This window comes from Protopterus annectens, chromosome 5.part0 (assembly GCF_019279795.1).
Source record: "Protopterus annectens isolate FY-2018-M chromosome 5.part0, PAN1.0, whole genome shotgun sequence".
In the NCBI taxonomy this organism is placed as follows: Eukaryota; Metazoa; Chordata; order Ceratodontiformes; family Protopteridae; genus Protopterus; species Protopterus annectens.
The window spans coordinates 1,741,967,471-1,741,983,410 of NC_056735.1; the positions used below are offsets into that span (position 1 = coordinate 1,741,967,471).

General features: G+C 43.4%; 1 protein-coding gene across 7 annotated transcripts in view; it reads left to right on the forward strand.

Annotated features, from left to right (window-relative positions):
- The window catches only part of GTPBP8 (GTP binding protein 8 (putative)), a 359,654-nt gene that overhangs the window by 3,944 nt on the left and 339,770 nt on the right, over positions 1-15,940 (forward strand). The window lies entirely within an intron of this gene.

Genomic DNA, 15,940 nt, shown 5'->3' on the forward strand with positions numbered 1-15,940 from the left:
TGCAAAAGACTTGTGTACTGACTCATTTGGGGTCTTAAGTTCATTCCTCGAAATTTCTCAAAGTTCCTTGAAATTAATCATATTAATTCATTAAATGATCTTCTTTATAAGTAAAACCAGCATATTTTAAGCATCCTATGACTTTTCCAGTTTAAGTTGTTAGTAAGCTATTAGTATGCATTTTACATTTTGCCCATTTGTTCCACATTATGAAGGCGAGTGCTCCTCATTTTGGCGATGGAAGGTTGAGAGCTATGGCTCTTTCATTCTACTTTTACCAGTGTTTTTATTAGTGGAACCGCGGCGTTCATGTCAGTGGCTCTTTCATTCTACCATTGCTTGAATGTTTTCATTAGTGGGAACCGCATTATTTGTCAGTGGCGTTTCATTCTACTGTTACTTGAATGCTTTTATTAGTGGAATTGCAGTGCTTATGTCAGTAGGTCTTTCATTCTTCTGTTACCTGTAAGCTTGTATTAGTTTAACTGCAGCATTTCTGTCAGTGGCTCTTTCATTCTACTGTTGCCTAAATGCTTTTACTAGTGGAACTAGGGTTTCTGCCAGTGTCTCTTTCATTCTACTCTTACCTGAATGTTTGGTTATTGGAACCGCAGTGTTCATGTCAGTGGCAATGGAAAATAATATAAAAAATAAGTATGTCCTACGGTAGACGTTTGGAAAGAAAAAACTGTGTGTTGGAGGGATTTGAACCCAGGTTATCAATGTTGCAGGTGAGGACTTGCCACTACTGTTCCAGAATTAATAGAGTACAATAATATGGGTGGCACTTTCAGCTAGTTAGTATTATGCCACCCAATTGTGATACAGGGTGGTAGTAAGAAACTGTATTTCCTGGTTTGGAAGAATTGTCACAACGGTTGCTAACCCTTAAATGCCCCCAATGTACCTGTATTTTCCTGTAGGGTTGGAAGTATTTTGATTGCGCTAATAATTGTAGAGGAGGGGGACTGCTCCGCCCCTCCCGCATGTCCATCATGGTGGGGGCACGCCCATTCCTGCGCAAACTCTGTGGTGGGTTAATACACTTAAATTTTGCCAAAATATTTTGCTGAATTGTAAATTAAAGCTGTTTTGTTTTTTAGTTTTGTTCTTTTAGTTGTAAGTGTAATAGTGCAAATCAGAAGAGCACAATGCCTGCCTTTCTTTTGTCTCTTGTAAATAGGCTTTTTGTGACTGAATGCATGCTAGGCATTGTACCCTGGAATGCAGGGAGAACTCACTGTTGTGGGAACAGGTTTTTGTTACTACACAGATGTGAATATTGAGGTTAAGGAATGCCTCAAGTTCAGAGATTGTGTTCATAGGTAGGTACTAGGCTATCGCCCCTAGGGCCTATTCAAGCCTGGCCAAAAAAAGGTGCCCTAGCTTTCGCCACCCAAGAAAATTATTTTCCTGTGCCCCTATTGAGCAGAGCCACAGAGGTGATCCCCAGGGTGAATTTCCTATTTCCCATCCAATCATCAAAATTTTTCTTGAAGAGTGTTAATGAGGGGCTTTGTTTGATATAGATAGGTAGTTTTTTCCAGAGTATGGGAAGTCTCTGGGACAGGAGTCTATCCTCTAGCATGCTCTGTTTATTATGGTGACAAGGTTTAGGTCCCTAGAGCATTTAGCTCGGAAGGATTGAAATTTCTTGTAGCATGTCCAACAGCTCTGGGTTTGACATAGCTTTGTATGTTGTATGTTGGGCAGAGATCGCCTCTGAGTAGGCGATATGCGACAGAGTAAACTGGAGTTTTTTGAGACTGTTTGCGTAGGGCATCTGTTTGAGTCCGGTAATCCTTTTTGTGAGGTATTTCTGCGGTCTTTCCAGTTGTTGTAGATGTCTTGTGCGGTACATACCAAAAGGGAAGGTGTTCTCTATAATGGGTCTGAGTGACGAGTAGAGGGGAACAATGATCTTTTTTTTTTTTTTTTTTTTTTTTTTTTTTCCTTCCTGGATGAGAAACCTTTTGTGATGAGGTGTGCTACATAGAAGGATTTCCTGACAACTGTGTGGCGATGTGATTATCAAATGAGAGACTACTGTCCACCTGTGTCCCAAGGTCTCTTATCGGGTTCCATTCAGAAGCTCAAAATACTGAAATCTCAAATTTCAGTATTTCGAGCCCAAGAAGCAGAATCCACATAATAGCAAGTTTAGAAGCGCGAAATTTAAAACCTCTAATACCAGAGATTTTGAATTTCGAGCTTCTAAAGTTCCGCAATGGTTATGTATTCAGGTGTGTGTGTTGTGCTAAGGGGTTTGGGGTAGGGGCTGTGGTGTGTGTCAGTGTGTTTTGTTGCTGTGATGTGTGTGTGCGAAGAGCAAGTAGCTTGTGTTGTGGTCGTTTGTGCGTGTTTGTATGTAGTGCGACCTCTGAGTGAGAATATTTAAGTAGGGTTGTGGGGGGGGGGGCACAGCCCCCCACATGGTGGGTGCAGGGGTGCTTGCCCCTCTGCTTTCATGTAGAAGGGTGTGTGTGTGTGTGTGTGTGTGTGTGTGTGTGTGTGTGTGTGTGTGTGTGTGTGTGTGTGTGTGTGTGTAGTAAAACCGCGAAATTCAAAACTTCCTGTATTTGAGGTTTTTTAGTTTTCATCGTTTTGTGGATTCCACTTCTTGGGCTTGAGATACTGAAATTCAAGATTTCAGTATTTCAAGCTTCTGAAGTGAATCCCTTTTATCACACTTTCGGTGTTAAGTAAACTATCAGTTATGTGGTAGCTCATGGGTACAGAGTTTTTACCAAAGGGGATGGCAGTGCACTTTTTGGCATTGAGCTTAAGGCCATGGCTTTGACACCAGGCATCTGTCTCAGTGAGGCCCTTTTGCAAGATGTCCACATCGTTAGGAGTTTCAGTTATGGCTCCTAGTTTGCAGTCATCTGCGAACTTCATTAGCCAAAGACCTTCTGTGTTAGCCTGTACTTCAGAAAAGTAAATACCAAACAGGAGAGGACCCAGGACTGAACCTTGTGGTACTCCACTTGTCAGTGGTTGAAGTCGGATTTGGAGTCTGCCACTTTCATAGTGTGGGTTCTGTCAGTGAGCCAGTTGGCAACCCATCTTGTGACATAGGGATTTATACCTAGTTTATTGAGTTTATCTGTAATTCCAGAGTGGGGGATGGTGTCAAAAGCCTTGGCGAGATCTAGATAGGCTATGTGAACCACCTTGCCCTCGTCTATGGCTTTGATGGCTGCTTCAAAGAAGTCTATCAGGTTTAGGAGACATGATCTGCCTTTTACAAACCCGCACTGGGTGGGGTCCAGAGTTTGGCGATTTACTAATGTCTTTGTTTATAAGTTCCATGGCCTTGCAGACCAAGCTTGTTAGGGTAATGGGGTGGTAGTTCCTGGGGTCTGTGGTGGCTCCCCCTTTGTGGAGTGGGATAACTGTTGCTGTGCGCCATTCAGTGGGCACAAAGCCTGAGGTGAGGCTATGATTGAACATGGTGCTTAGGTGTGGTGACGGTTCATTCTGTAGTTCGTGTAGAACGCAGCCTGGGATGTTGTCAGGTCCCATGGATGCTGTGTTCTTGGCTTTGGAGAGTTTTTTTTTTTTTTACCTGTGCAGCCGTGGTTACAGGAACTTTGCATTCTTCCAGTATAGAGATGGGCCCTTTAGGGGGTGAGAGGGGGGTAAAGTTAGAGATGGGCCCTTGAGGGGGTGAGAGGGGGGTAAAGTTAGAGATGGGCCCTTGAGGGGGTGAGAGGGGGTAAAGTTAGAGATGGGCCCTTGAGGGGGTGAGAGGGGGTAAAGTTAGAGATTGGCCCTTGAGGGGGTGAGAGGGGGGTAAAGTTAGAGATGGGCCCTTGAGGGGGTGAGAGGGGGGGTAAAGTTAGAGATGGGCCCTTGAGGGGGGTAAGTTAGCACACTGAACCTATCTGCCAGGATGTTAGCAATATCAGTTGGTTCTGTATATTTAGTGCCATTGTGCTGTAACTCAGAGCAGAACTGAGTGTTGCCATTGAGATTATTGACAGAGCTATAGAATGCTTTGTGGTTGTCTTTAGAATCAGTGGCGATTTGGTTCTGTTAGGGATAGCATGATCCATGCACTCATGCAAGTGCTTATAAAGTGCACTTGCATAGGATTCAGCAGTCGTATCTGTATTTTCCGTCTGCATGGGTGTCGTGAAGTTTTCCACTTCTGTCTTAAGAAGTGTGAAGTTGGCTTTGGAGAAATTTTTTATGGTGGTTTACCTAATGGGGGGTGGGATGTAGATGTCTAGGCTGATTAGCTTGTGGTTGGGTCTGACCAACGAGGAATTGACCTCTGGTGTGGAACACCGGTCGCCCATGTTGGTAATGACCAGGTCTAAGATATTGCAACCCCTGGTGGGGGTGTGGATAAGTTGATCCAAGGCGCTGGAATTTATGAATTCCAGAAAACGTTGAGCAAAAGAGTTGGTACATGAGTAGTTTTCGCAGTTAATGATGAGGTAGTTGAAATCGCCCATTATTAGGGTGTTGGGTTGTACCCTAATATTTTTTTCCAGTGTATCAAGAAATGAGGAGTGGGAATCCTGGGGCATGGTGGGAGATCTGTAGTAATTACAATTTGGATTGTGGTCCTGCCCAGAGTTAGTTACACTTGGATAATCTCGGATGCATTATGCTGAGCAACTAGCCTGGAGGTGTGGATATCCTTAATGAATATGGACACGCCTCTGCCTTTAGTGTTTCGGTCCAGGTTAGGTGGCCGAAAGGTGTGGTATGAATTATAGCCTGGTAATATGCAGGGGTGCTCTCTGAAGCCTTGAACCAGGTCTCTGTCACTGCACAGATGTCGAAGTTCTCCATTTTACGGAGTGCCTTGAGTGAATGCATTTTGAGGTTTAGACTTCTAGTATTGAGTAGCATTACCCTCAGATTTTGCTTGCTTGTACCTATTACGGTGGTGCATTTGTCATTTGAACCTTGCCTAAAAAAGGCACTATAGGGGTGGCAAGAGCCTTAGCCAGTATCTGGAATCCCAAGGGTGACAGGTGCAGGCCATTTCTGGCAAAGAGTTGTGGTCTGTCGATCATGTCATCCCAAGCAGACAGATACTGGATCCCCTTAGAATGACACCAGAATCTTAGCCAATGGTTGAAGTCAGTAATTTTGTCCTTGTACTGTGGTGGTATTCTGGGTGATGGCAGGAGGCTACTCAGGGCTAGGGTCATACCTGCCTGGGCTTCAAGATCTGAGAGCTCCTCCATGTCTCTCTTCATGTAGTCCAGGGAGGTACATTGGGGTCATTCACACCAACATGGACAATGACAAAGTCATATTTGTACTTGATGTTCATCGTGCATACAGCTGCAGTCATTACAGATGGGTTATCCTGCCGTCAGGCGAGTCCTCAGTCGGCCGAATTCCAAAGTCTAGGTCCGGTGTCGGTTGTCGTCGCTTCTTCCCTGACATCAGTGCGGCAGGGGTATAAAAGAGGCAGCAGACGGCATTTTCTTCAGTCTTTCTTGCCGCGCGGTGCCCGAAGCAGAAGCAGCTCGCAAGTGCCGGTCGGCCAGCTCCTGAGATTTACAAAAGTATTTCAGCCGAAGTCTTCTTGAAAGCTAAGTACCCCATTGGGGAAACTTTTCTTGCCTCAGACCGATGTCCGACAAAGTTAATAATTGCATTTCATGTGGGAAGCTCTTACTGTATACCTTGCTTAGGCCCAGACCACGACGTCTCGGCCTGCCGTTTTTGTGCTAGATTCAACAAGCGCACTATTAAGCATCAGGCGGAGTTCGCCCTTCACTTTTTTGGCAAAAAATTTAATTATATTATGTCGTTGGATACCCCGACTCCAGTTTTGAGCAAAAAAATGCAAAGATAAGGACCGACATATGAGGTCCGCACCATCTACTGAAACCACGCTAAGGCCGACTACTGGTTCTCCAGTACTCAGCGAGGCGCCTACGCAGCCCCTGAGTACCGATGACAATGCATTACCGGTGTCTTCAGTACCCGAGGTCGCAGGCTCCTCGGCCCCCATTCCTACTACAGATACCGAAGCCACTCCTGGTGGGGAAACTCAGAATTTAGACAGGCCTGCCATTTCTCAAGGTGTCTTCAGGCCTTCCTCCTCCTCCATTAAAGCCTTCACTAGATCTAAAGCAGCCATGAAAACCAAAAAACAGGTTCCTCAGACCCCCTCTCAAGGCACCATGCCTAAAAAACAGATGCTTAAAATCGCTGACTATTTGATTTACTCTTATCAGGGGTTCTCAACCCCCCCCCCTGACAAAAGGCCCAGATTAGAGGAAGACTACCCTTCCTCAGATCAAGCTTCTATTACCTCAACTATCTGAGGACCAGGATTATGCCTAGTCTCCATTCGAAGTCTATTCCCTCGGTCCCCCCCGAGGACTTCTCTTTTGGGGAAACCCTGCATACATTGAGGGAACACTTTCACTGGGAAGGCCAAGATTACTCAGATTCCAGGGAATTTCTCCTGCTCCCCCAGCATAGGCCTCTGGCTATCCCTCCTGTTTTAGATATATTGGATGATGTGTACACAGAAGCCAGCCTTAATCCAGATTCTTTGCCTCCTGCTCCTGTTAAACCAGACAGGTATTACCGGGTTCCTGATTCTCACCAGTTCCTATATAAAAGCCAAACTGCTGACCCAGAAACAATTTCACAGGGTCCCAAGGGAATTAAGGCCTCTACTGCTAAAAACCCATTACCTTCAGAGAGAGATTCCAGAGCTTTAGAAAGGTGGGGGAAAAAGGTGTACACCTCGGCCACTTTAACCATGAGGGCATTAAACTGTCAGTTCCATATGTTAAAGTATCAACAGTTTTTGATATCTCAACTGAAAAGTAAGATGATACAACCAGATTTAAAAGAGTTGCAGGATTTGTTGCATGGTGCAGAGCAAGTGGGTAAACATACCTTGCAGTGTGGTTTTGATGCTTTAGAGGCCTCATGTAGAGCTGCTGTTATGGGATCTGTTATACGTAGGCATGCTTGGCTCAAAGAGCAAACCTTACCAGATCATGTCACAGCTAAACTATTAGATGCACCTCTTCAAAAAGATGTATTGTTTGGTGTTAAAGCTGAGGAGGTGCTAAAGAAAATGGAGGAAAAAGCAAAATCAATGCAAACGGTGAAAGATTTCCTGCAGGTACAGCCTCCACGTTTCAGCAGAAACTGGCCTTCAAAAAATTGGTTCTTTCCAGCCACGGACAGACCTCAAAGGGGCAGATACAGACGCCCAAGGGGCAGAGGGCAACCTCAAGGATCTTTCAGAGCCAGACAGTGGCAAGCACCAACCCCAAGAGGTGGAGAAGATAGATCACAGTCCTTTAGAAAACCGACACAATGACTTCCCCCTACACCTGCAAGCTTTAATGGCAGCACCTTTGGGCGGAAAACTGACATTATTCTCAAAAAATTGGCATATTGTCACAAAAGACAAATGGATTCTGGACATTATAGACAGAGGCTACAGGTTCCACTTTCACACCCTTCCAAAAATGAGGCATGCCAAACCTGCCACAAAATCAAAGGGCAGAGGCACAAAAACAAATTTCAGCTCTCATGGACATGAAAGCAATTCAAGGGTTTTATTCTAGACTATTCCTGGTACCAAGGAAAGACAAAGATTGGAGACATATATCTTAGACCTATCCATCCTAAACACATATCTACAGGTGCCAAAATTCAAGATGCTCACATTACAGCAACTTCTTCCCATGCTGGGCAAGGAGTCTTTGCTGGTAACATTGTACCTCAAGGAGGCATACCTGCATGTCCCTATCAGACAAGATTGCAGAAGATGCCTCGGATTTCTTGCAGGTTCAACCCATTACCAATTCTCTGCATTGCCCTTTGGCTTATCTACTGCGCCCAGAGTGTTTACGAAATTCCTGGCATCAGTAATCGCCTTCTGCAGACTACAAGGGATACAAGGGCTACAAATCTACCCATATCTGGACGACTGCCTGATCCAAGCGGACAGCAAGGACATACTACTGCAGCACCTGGCGTTTGTAATAAAACTGTTGAACTTCCTGGGATACACAAGTCAACAAAAAGAAATCAAAACTAATACCCTCTCAACAAATAATTTTCCTGGGTGCCAGCTTGGATACAACCACCCAGATGGCCTACCTCACGCCAGACAAGCAAGGGCAACTGTCTCAATACTTCAGAAAAATGGCAACTTACACCAGGCTAACTGCAAGGAAAGTCCTGCAAGCTCTGGGATTCATGGCATCTTGCATCCTACTAATCCCATGTGCAAAGCTGCATATTAGGAAACTTCAATGGTACCTAAAAAAAACTTATGGTCTCAACACAGCCACAGCTTGGAAGCAATTATACCACTTATTCCATGCCTTCAAAAAGAATTTTTGTGGTGGGCTCAAGCTTGCCAAAGAAACACAGGTCTTCCTTTCTGTGTCCCTCAAGCAACTCAAATCATCACAACAGACGCCTCAGACTACGCCTGGGGAGCACACATGACAGATCAGTGCATTCAGGGAAAATTGACCCGAAAAGAGAAGCACCTTCACATCAACCAAAAGGAAATGCTAGCCATGCGAAAGGCTATTATGACCTTCAAAGACCTACTGCATCCAGGCCAGCTATTGATAAGGACAGACAACAGCACAGTGATGTGGTACATAAACAAACTGGGGGAACTCGTTCATACCCCCTGTGCAGGCAAGCCATGACCCTATGGAACACAGCACTGGAATTGCAAATTCAACTACAGGCACAATTCCTGCCAGGGAAGGAAAACACACTGGCAGACAACCTAAGCAGAAATATGACAGATCCCGCAAGAATGGAAGTTGCATCCTCAAGTTTTCACAAAGATAACTCAGACATGGGGACAGCCAGACCTATATCTCTGCTACCCACACAAATTGCCAGTTGAAAAAATTTTGTTCAAGGTCCTATCATCCACAGGCCTGGAAAGTGGACGCACTTTCCTTCAATCGAGCAACATTGACGGTCTATGCCTTCCCGCCTCTTCCTCTGCTGCCCAAAGTTCTATTAAAAGCCAGAGCAGAGGGGCCGAAAATGATTCTCATTGCTCCAGACTGGCCAAGACAACACTGGTATCCGCTCCTGAAGAGCCTGACACATTCCCCACCATGGATCCTACCTCTAGTCCCTCTTCTGTTGTCCCAGCACAACTACAAAACCCTTCATAGCCATCTCAAAACCCTAAATCTAGCTGCATGGAGAATTCCTTGATTTCCCAACAGATTCTCCTCTCCAAGGAGGTGCAGGATGTCATCTTGGAGGCCAGAAGACCTTCTACTAGAAAAGCCTACTCCGCCAAATGGAAATGATTTTGTGCCTGGAATCAAGAAAAGGGACAGAATCCTTGGGTAATAAATATACCTCAAATTTTACAGTACCTAGCTGAGATGTTAAACAATGGACTTTCCTTCTCCTCCAAGATCCACGCTTCAGCCATTTCTGCACAATACAACACAGATCCTCCTTTATTCTCTCATCCTCTCTTCAGGCAGTTCCTCAGAGGGGCAAAGAATATAAAACCCCCAAGGAAACCACCAGTCCCTGCTTGGGACCTCAACTTCGTATTGGAAAAGCTGACCCTTCCTCCCTTCGAGTCAGCTTTTTCAACAGAGCTATAGTACTTGTCATGGAAAACAGCTTTTCTTCTGGCTATCACCTCAGCACACAGGGTTTCGGAGCTACAGGCCCTCATGGCTGTGTAACCATTCATCATTTTCCATCAGGACAGAGTTTCCTTACGAACCAACCCTACCTTTATGCCAAAGGTAGTATCCAGTGTAGCTTTGAATCAGACTATCCACTTACCTACCTTTTTATCCTAATCCACAAAACAAAGGGAAAAGACTACTACATTCCTTGGACATTCACAGACAACTTCGTTACTACTTGGACAGGACAAAGCCATTCAGGAAATCTGAGCAACTCTTTGTGTCCTATGCTGCAGGTGCTCAGGGAAAGGCTATTTCCAAACAGACAATTTCAAAATGGATAGCCCACTGCATACGCTTTTGTTACTCATTTCATGGAAAAACTATGCCTGCATACATCAGATCCCACTCCACCAGAGCCACAGCTACCTCTGCAGCCTTCCTCAGGGGGGTTCCTAACAAGGATATTTTGGAAGCAGCCACCTGGAGTTCAGTGCACACTTTCTCCAAGCACTATCACCTCCCACTATACTCAAAATCTAGAGCTGGCTTTGCCACAGCAGTCCTGCAGGGCATCCTAGCCCCTCCTAGTTCCACTTAGTGCCTACCACCCTTACTTAGCTTTGGGATTCTACCCATCTGTAATGACTGCAGCTGTATGCACGATGAACATAGTACAGTTTTGTACCTACCATAAATGCAGATGTTCGAGTGCTCATACAGCTGCAGTCCAGGTTTCCCTCCTTCCATCCCCTCTTAGGACAGGCCTTATGACAAACACCTTTTCATATAACCTTTTTGGGGTATTCTTTTATGGTGTATTTGCTTGCAACTACTGTTTTTGATTTATCAACATTGCATCTTTGCATAACATTGTTTGCCTTCCTTCTGGGGGCACCTGACATCTGGGGCAAGAAAAACTGAAGAAAATGGTGTTGGCTGCCTCTTACCCTGCCGCACTGACGTCCGGGAAGAAGCGATGACAACCGACGCCTAACCTAACTGACGGGTAACCCATCTGTAATGACTGCAGCTGTATGAGCACTCTAACATCTACATTTATGGTAGGTACAAAACTGTACTTTGTGGAGTGACCTGAGTGCGTGTGTTATGTGGCGGATCCTAACACCAAACAGGCAGCTGAAAGTAACTTTCTCCTTGTTTAGTCTGGTGAGTGGAACATCAGTGTGCTTGAGTATAGAGTTACCTATGATTAGAGTGTTGGGTATGTTGTTATGCCTTATGGGCTGTGGTTGAGTGGCACACTGAGTTTGTGGGCTGTGTGTCCTTTGGGTTGTGTTGGGGGTGGAGGTTGCTTGCATTTCTGCTTTGGAGGTCTCTGTTGCTTGAGCAGATTTTTGAGAGCCTCCGCGAATGTAAGTGTGTGTTTTGTGTTGCTGTGTGTGTGTTTTGGTGGTGTAGGTTTTGAGGGACTATGTGATGAGTGTGGTGTGGTGCAAGTGTTTACCTTTTCCTCTTGACTGTCTAGTCCAGTCTTTGGTGAAGAGAGCTTTGCTTCCAGTTTGGCTATACAAGTGCATCTCTCAGTTTGTAGTGTTGGGTGGTAGGAGGAGACTGTTGTTTGTGTACATGAGGCAATTGCTGCATTGCCCCAAGATGTCCAGATTCATCAGGTAGACAGGAGAAAACACTGGGAGCTGACCCTTTAACATGCTTGGATATGTGCTTATTTATTAAGTACTAAAAACTGTTTTCCTCTAGACAAGTGAGGAAAGTTGAGTGCTGTAGTAATTTGTAGCTTATTTAGTGTTTACAAGTTCTAAACAAGTGCTGAGCTCAAAGAAACAGATTTGAGTGCTAAAACTAAGGGAAAATTTGAAGAGCAGACTTAATGGCGCCGGGAATAGTTTAACCCTAGCTAAGTGGCGATGCATAAATTGTACATTTTTTTTAATATAACAGTAGCAAATGAGCAAACTGATTTAAACAAATTAACCAATAAAAAGCTAAAAACTGAGCCCCATTCCAGCAATCTTCGATCACACAAGTTCTAACTGCACACTCCTGCCACTAGGGTGCAGGGGAACCTTCTTCAAAAAAAGATGGTCTGAATTAGTGCTTAAGTTTTATAAACAATGCTAGATTCAGCAGGACTGAATTTAATCTATGCTACAGCAAACAAGGCGTACCAATTTCAGAAAAAAACAGTTCAAATAATCAGGCATAATAAGCCTTTAACCAGAAACTCCCAGCTCAGAAGGGCAGAATCTACCCTCTCCTCCCACAGCAGTGCAGACCACACCTTCTTAATGTAAAATAACTCGCCCGAAGCCAAAGTGCTTAAACCAGAACGAATATACTTTTAGAATAACAGACGCTAAGCCTTCAATCAGCAACTTCCAACTTAGAAGGATGTAAGTGTTTCAACCAAAGGCTTAGAATAACAGTTACAGTTTAATCAGTCTACTAACAAGCAGACAAGCAGTAATAAATGCAGCAGAATAAATGCAATAAAGTAGGAAGAAACACAAAAACAGTAAAATCAGATGAGTAAAGTGCAATCATTTTTTGCTTCGGCTTCTGGGATTCAGCAGTGCTTACCGTGGTAAAAGAAGACACTGCAGGTAGCAAAAGTTTCACTTGGTATGTGAAAATCAAGGGGTCAAAGATGCAGGCCATTACTGGTGAAGTAGTTGGGTCTGACCATTTCATCCCATGCAGAGTCACACTGGCTCCCACCAAAGTGTCACCAATTTATTAATAAAACCAATTATTTTATCGTCTTATTTGGATGTCATTCTTGGTGATGGTAAAATGCTGCTCAATGTCAAGGCCTTGCATTCTTCAAAGACATGAGCAGAGATTTCAGTGATGTTTCTCTGCATCTCTCTTAAGATGAAGAGGCTAAGATCTTTCACCCTGACATGGGCGACTTCGAGGTCGTAACTGTCTGGGGTGATGCAGGGACCTAAAGGCCCTAGAGACATCCCTGATTCTTCCACAAAATAGTGATGCAGGGACCTAAAGGCCCTAGAGACATCTCTGATCCTTCCACAAAAAGGCTGTTGTCACCCTGTGCTTTGCCAGCCTGTTAAGTGTTGTGTCTGTATGTCTTACACCAAAAAGGTGCATGCTTATGGGACCTTATGGATACAGGCTTGCAGTACAGGTGATTCCCAGTAACAATGGATACAGGCTTGCAATAGATGTGATTCCCAGTAACAAGTGCAGGTGTGAATGTGGGTGTGGCGTTAGTATTTGTGCTATGTGGATAGTAGGATGTCAAGGAGGTCTGGGATGCTTGGGAAATAATTTCTGTATTACTGCAGCATATGTAAGAGTAAAGTTTCTGTAATGTGGTAATGTAGTGTTCTGGAGCTGTTCACTTATAGTGGGTGATCTTCCAGTTTGTAGTGGGTGGGGCAGAACAATTAGCATCCAGTTTAGACAGAGGTATGTAGCTTGTAGGTGGAACCAATACATGTTAGAAGAAGTAGGTTATTGGTAAACCTGAGACAGTTAATAGCTATTCAGTTTAACCCACATTTATAACCTCCACTGCATTAAAAAATCATGGCAGACCTTTGGAAACCAGCAATAGTCAAACCTCTTCCAAACCAGTTGCCATTTTCATCCAATTTCCCAAACATAGGTAAATGCCTTGAAAACATGTTCAGTCTCAGCTTTATAAGCATATCTATTTGATCTTAAGTAACAATGATTCTGACCAGTCTAAAGCATCATGACCACCATTTGGATTCCAGTACAGTAGATTGAAATATTCTAAAACACAGGCAAAGGGGAATTCAGAGGCACCCTTTCTCTTTGACCACACTGTTCTCCTTAATGCTTAGGTAGCTCATATCCCTCCATTGGTTTGAAAATGAAATGTCTGTTAGGAACAAAGTAGAAGTAGGAACCCTCCCCCTGGCAGTAATTAGCATCGTAAAGGTCTTTCTCAAGGTTCTATCATTTCTCCCATCTTCTTTTTCTCTTTACCAACAAACTTACCTCTGACCTTCCACAGTTTCACATCATACTTTCTACAGAAGATATGGTCATCTACAGGTTAAATCATTTTATCTCTTTCTACTATTCAGTCAGTTTTACACACTTCACAAATGTTCATCCAACACAACCTTCTGCTTAAATAATCAAAAATCAGATCTATGCCTTTTGGAACACCCAATAGACTTTTTAATTCTTCTATTTCTGATCTACAGAAATGAATTCTCCATCTATTCCCTAACTAATACTAGCATTGCCGTCATTCTGAGTACCAAACTATTAGGTGTCATCATTGATGAAAATCTAATGTTCAACCTCCATATCCATAACCATATAAAAAAAAACACATCCGAAATTAGGTACCTTCTGTGGACACAAGCACTTCCTTAACTTCGCTGCCAAGAAAGCTCTAGCCTCTTTTTTTTTTTTTTTTTTTTTTTTTTTTTTTCCTGCTTCCATCCCTACTTTACAGTACCCACAACCTCACCAACATACAGTCCTCGCTGAAAACCAAACCTGACTCATGCTACAATAAGATTGCCAAATCCATAACTAACTCAAAATATTCATCCCATCACTGTCTATATCCTTACACCAACTAAACTGGCTCGAACTGCCACAACAGCTCACATACATTCAACTACTGCACATAGATTTATGTACAAACCATCTATGTGCCCATGTCTCTCTCCTTTAATGTCCACCTATCATCCCAATAACCTCTAGATCAGAAAACACATCATTGCTAGTAGTTGACAAACCAAATCTCTCAGCTGGTCAAATGCTGTACTCTCACCGTCTCTAAACTCTGGAATGCTCACCCACCTTCTATCAGAACCATAAGTAATCCTGTTCTTTAAGTTATCCTTAAAAAAACATCTTTCTTCACTCTGGCACTTTTCATGTGCCAAAGCAAAACCTCCTGAAATATCTACCTCCTCACTTTTAACCTCTTTCTATTCTCTATACTGTCCTACCACAATAACTGCATGAGGTCAAACTTTATAACTGTTAAATCTTTGCTACTAACACCCATAACCAAATAATTGATCCTCAAAGCTGTTCTACAATCATCTAGTTCTTCAAGGTAGAATTTTATGTAAATGTGTATATAAAAGTGTGTAAATATGTGTATATAACATTGAGCCACTGGGCTTACATTATTCCTAATGTAGTATCACTGTATAAACTCTGTATTACTGTCAGTTTCAATGTTTTACTCCATTGTAACTCTGTTGTACTCTAAAATGCATGTTATTTTCTTGTATGTACTATTGTATTATGTTGGAGCTTTTCTCCCAGGGCCTCTACTGAAAATGGGCTCACCTAGGCCCAGTGGACCATCCCGGTAAACAAATGCAATAAATAAATAAATCCAGACAATACTGCCGTTGAGACTATCACCACCCTCAGATATCTTTGCCTTTGGCTTGATCCTGCTTTGAACTTCCACACATGCACTGAAAAAACTGATCTCAAATAGAACTCATGCCAGGAAGCACTCCCCTCTCCTTTTCTCCCAAAGACATTTTGCCATTGGCAAAGGAGTCCTATTCCTGCAGCTTGAGTATGTCCTTCCCATTATTGCTACCACTTCCACCAAGAACATCACTACCCTTCATATTATCTCTAGTTCTGTTTGCTATTTTAACCCTAACTCTCACCACTTCTACACCCTAAGCAAAGCAAGTTATCTCCCTGTAAACAAGGAGCTAGCCTCTTACTCAGTACCCTATTCTTGAAACTGATTTTCCGTTTGGCAGAACTCCATGAAAAGACATCCCCTAATCCAAACCGACACCCTGCCTGATTACTGCACAATGCTCACTGCAGCCCAACAAACATGCATTCTCCATACTTGCTCACACTCTCTGGCAGTCCCTCTCTCTTTTCCTTTCCCAGAGAAACCTCCAACGTCTGTAGATTCAGGAAAGACCTCAAATCACACCTCCCACATCAAGCTAAGTGCTCCTGCCACCAGTGAAGCCTTATTACACAACCGCCTTTGGCTCCTTCCCAGTTACCCTCTTCAGCAGGCTGTCAATTTTCATTGCAAATATATACATATTTTTTTTTCTCTAGCTAAAGCATCATGTAGGTATAAATATAACTTTGATGGAAGAATGTTTTCAATTTAGTGTGTTTACATACTGTTTCACATTGTATATGTAACCTTTTCTATATTAACAATTTTTCAACTCTGTACTTTTTTAAACGTGGGAATTTTCACCTGTTCTATGCCTAGAAGTGGTCAGTATTAATTAGTGCAAAAAGGAAGAGCAATTTTGAATGAGACTTTGTCTGAGGATAATTGGTTACTTTTGTAGTTA